Source organism: Adiantum capillus-veneris, chromosome 29 (genome assembly GCF_014529385.1).
Source record: "Adiantum capillus-veneris isolate H3 chromosome 29, ASM1452938v2, whole genome shotgun sequence".
Taxonomy (NCBI): Eukaryota; Viridiplantae; Streptophyta; class Polypodiopsida; order Polypodiales; family Pteridaceae; genus Adiantum; species Adiantum capillus-veneris.
The window spans coordinates 91545241-91550131 of record NC_140959.1 but is presented as its reverse complement, the minus strand read 5'-3'; positions in this window follow the sequence as shown (position 1 = coordinate 91550131).

The following is a 4891-nucleotide window of genomic DNA, read 5'->3' as shown; positions in this document are numbered from 1 at the left end:
TAAGCTTAGCTATGAGCACAATAGTCTGATTTTTGAATCCCATGGCACACATGTGTTCCTCAACGCCGCATGCTTCTCTCTCTTCTCTCGTAGCAATGGCTACTACTATCTTTTCTCAACAAGAAAAAGTTGCTATTCAATTAAAAAATTTGTTAATGGAATTTCAAGATGTTTTTCCTAATGATTTACCACCAAGATTACCATTGACACGATATGTGCAACATAGCATAGACCTGGTTGGAGATAATAAATTGGTTAGCAAACCACCCTACTAAATGAGCCATTATGAAGCTCTTGAGGTGGAATGTCAACTTGTTGACTATCTCACTAGAGGGTCTATTCAACCTTGTTTGTCACCATGGGCTTCTCCTATCCTATTGGTGTAGAAAAAGGATGATAGCATGCGCATGTGCATTGATTACCATGGTTTAAAAGCGGTAACTGTTAAGAACAAGTACACATTAGCATGAGTGAATGAGTTGTTTGACAAGCTCACTCATGCTCATATTCTTACTAATATAGACTTGCGATCGGTATATCACCAAGTACGTATTTGGATTTTTGATATACCTAAAATTTCATTTTGAACAAGGTATGGACATTATAAGTTGTTGATTATGCCCTTTCGGTTAGCCAATGCACTCGCAACTTTCATGACACTTATGGATACTGTCTTGAGACCATATTTTGGCAAGTTTTTTATCATTTTTCTTGATAAAATTCTCGTGTACAATGCCTTTCAGGAAGAGCATTTGCAACATCTAAGGTAGGTGTTTGAATTTCTATGAGCAAACAAGTTATATGCCATAGAGTTTAAGTGTAATTTTCTCAAGGAGGAAATTCACTATCTAGGGCATGTCATCTCCGTTAATGGGTTGCACATGGATCAATCCAAAGTGGATGCCATTTGGAGCTAGCATTCTTCCAAAAATATGGAAGAGTTACATATTTTCTTTAAAAATAATCTCACATTGCTGTATTGACGACAGATCAGATGAAAGCCAAGGGCAAAAATGGATCACATTGTTGTATTAATGACAGATCAGATGAAAGCCAAGGGAAAAAACTTTTAGTGGGGTCCGCTCAGCACCTAAAGAGTCGCAAGAAGAATCTATTGAAACATCTAAGCAACTCCAGGTAGAACCTGAAGAATGGGAAACCACAAATGAGGTCATCATTCAGGTTTATGAGTATGCAAAGAAGATGCAGCTAATGGAAGAAAAGATGCGAACAACATCACTTAGCCGTAGTGCCAAGGCTAGAGAATTGGAACAGGTAATAGATGCTCTACAAGGTGATCTAGAAGACAGAATGAACATCATCAAGGATATTCAAGGGCACATTAAAGAGATTAAAAATGAAGGAGAACAACATCAAATTGTAAAGAAAAGGCAGTAGAAAGAGATGGAAGATTTAGGGGAGCTCCTCACAAAGCTGTCAGATGCATGCAAAATCAAGGATCAACAACTAACTGAAGTGACCATTGAACTTTTGATCGCTACTCAGTCAGTCCAAAGACCCAAGTGCAATTAGATGTAGACAATGCCTCATTGCAGTACTTCAAGCAAAGAATCAATGACCAAGCGGCATTTCTAAGGCAGATCAAGGAAAACCCAACCGTAGCTTCACTCAAGGGGACATATGAAGTTTACAAGACTTTGAAAAAATGCAAATCCAACCAAGACCCCCATGCTTCAATGCTTAAGCTTGCCATCTTCTCCATCTTCATTACTATGATATTATGTATGCTAGCAAGAAGAGTAATTATAAGTGAGTAACTAATTCTTTCTCCTATGAAATGTTTCTTCTTCCTCTTCCCTACCCTCATTCCCCGCTAGCTCTCTCCACCTTCGAAGATGTTTGAGGCCTTGGGACTGAGGCTTGGGATAGTTAATGCTTTCCACAGCATTATGTTATGCTCGTGATGCATGAAGCTTTCCATCTTCATTGCATCACCTAGTCACAAGGAACACAAAGATTGTATTGTACCAAGTCTCTCTTGATGGGAGAAACTATAATACAAATGCCTATTGGAGGGGGGACCAGCTCCCCATTAATATGGTCCTCAATTGTTTTCATGTTCTCTAAAATATTTCTCTTGCAAAAGTATTGTTCATGCCAAGTTAACCAAATGCTATGTTTATGTTGCTACCATCAATTAAGTTCACCCTCTATGCTCACAAAGTAATTTCACAAAAGTACTTTCTCTAATTTTCGCTACTCTCAAAGTTAATAGGCCATTTCCATTACAGAGGGTAACACAGAGGAGCGATATTTTTATTAAAAAAACTTGGAAGCCCAAAGTTAATAAAAGAAAAAAGTTTAAAGGGAAGTCCCCACGTCGGTTCACAGTTTTACAAGGCTTTTAAAAAAAAAGCATCAGACATTTGGTAGATGAAAATTTTGGAAGGGACTTTTGATAGTAAGGAGAAAAGCTTGAATATGAAGAAGTCAAGAAACGGGTAGTGCCACTTTAAGGGAAGACATACAAGGCGAGATACAACTGTTCTTGTGATTTCTTGGCAAAGGGCACTGTTTTTCATGCTTTTGCTTGTGATTAAGCAGATAGTCAAGACAATAATAAAAATATTTGAGTCCCAAAATGTCTCTTGTATTTTGAAAATATTAGTTTGTGTCATTTCTCTCACCAATTACCACAATAGGCAACCCAATATTGATCTTGAATCATTGATCAGACGTAAATCTCCTGACACCAGCTTACATTTTAACTTATAAACCCATTTTGTGTTGGGGTAAAGGCGCTACGCCTTTTGTCTGGGCCGGACGTCCAGGTTTCGACCGGCCACCCGCCCACATGTGTACATGCCCTTATTCATTATACATATATAAATAAGGAGCACCTCACTCACTAGTTCTTGAGGTTGCTCCACCCATACCAGTCATTTGCTTCTCCCCTTCCTCGGACACACCACACCGCGCGCACAACCACTCACAAGTGCTCCACCCATACACATCTCATGCTCTTTGTCTTTTCCACACTGTAGGACCCTAGGAACTGCCATGAACGATCCTCCACCCAACCACCTTTTTATAGCCCCTTGGCTTGCAGGATCCCTTCTCCATTGGGGAGCCGGCCCTTGGCCTGGTCCTTGACCTCCAGGGTGGACCTTCGCCTGACATTACTCCCCCCTTCGAGAAGTGTTTTTGTCCTCAAAAACAAATATGGGTTACTTATTTTCAATAACACTAATGTTTTCTCAAGTGGCACCTTCTTCAGGTCAGGTCAAATGTTCCTCTTTACAAGAACATGTTGACCTACATGACGACGCAACGTAAATCATGATAGTCTAAAATTCACGTAGGTTTATGCGGTTGGGTAGGTGGTTCAATGAAATCAACTAAAATTTGTTGGTCAATGACATTGTTGTCCCCATGTAAGCATTTATGTAAATGGCTTACATGAAATATAGTGAATTCATAAAATTGTGAGCCAGATTCCTAACTCATGTGAGTATCTTGAAAAGATCATAGTTACTCAGGGATAGAATCGGGAGTTTCCTCATGTCAGACTTTTGAACATTTTGGAACACACAAAATTACCTACTCACCCGTAATGAAGGTTACATGCCAACATGATTTGTCAGCACACCTACTAAGTCCTTGACTTATGAAACTATTGAATCGGTATCCAACCCCACCACAACAGGTGTTCAAAATTGAAAACCTAAGCAAATTCTAGAATAGGGAGAGAATCGCCCATTCAAAATGCTTTGCGCTAATGTATGCTCTTAGAAGATCCTTAAGCACTAGAAAAATAGTTGTAAGTTTCCCATCCAACGCGGGATGAATAGCAACAGTAAGAGTGAGGTACTTCCCCCAACCACTTACAAACACTCTTCCACAACTGACGATGAATTATGACTCAACCTGTGAGTATCCAGCCATATACTCAATATGGAGTGGAGGCAACCAACGAGGTTGAAAGCGGGTTGGAGTGGAGTAAGCTCATAGAGTATAGACCATCCCACCATAGACACCCATCATGAGCCATTCCCCTGTATGGTAGGGTGTAGACTCATAAATCTGCTTGAAAAGTTGCACTTGAAGTGCAAAAAATTGGAGAAACAAGAAAGTCCATGAATTTGCATGCCGCTCCGAACAAATTTGTATTAAACACTGGGGCCCATATCACCTAGTGTGCATGCATTTAACACAAACAAATTTAAACAGCAATTCCATGATGAGACTTTCCACGGCACGTACGTGAAATCCTTGCAACAAGAGTTGGACCATAACAGAATGTGAAAGCCCAGTCACACCTAGGTACCAACCATGGGACATTCTCATGAATGTAACATGCTTGGCTATATGTAGAAACGACCCTCCGTTAAGGTGTTTTCATAGCACTTGTAATCATAACAAGTCTGTACTTAGTACCCGACAATTTCTAGCCACTGAATTACTCCTAATACAGTGTGCTCCAAATGGTCTAATAAACGGATGCGACCAACACGTAGAGACTTCGTTGCACATCATTAGGAATTAGGCACCAGTGTCAGTCCCTAGTCCCTGAGACTCATATTATCCACATGTGGAATATGTCTCAAATAAGGATGGTAGAGAAAGTGACATCCATCAAGCACAAATTGTGCTTGGGTGTGGTGGTAACTATGAACACTTCGTGACGCGAGTGAGAGGGACCCTTGTTATCGTTTCTCCACACTGGCTAAACCGAACTCCGTGAGTTCCTAGACCATGTTGTAGCCCATGTGACAACATGTGCCAAACATAACCTTACCATGTAGGGCTGTAACTGTCTCAACAAGAATCAAACCCATCACGGTATCTTGAGGAACAGAAAAGAGATAAAATAACACTATTTTCTCAAAATGTTGTGCTCTTACATGACCATGTCATGTGGCTAAAGAGC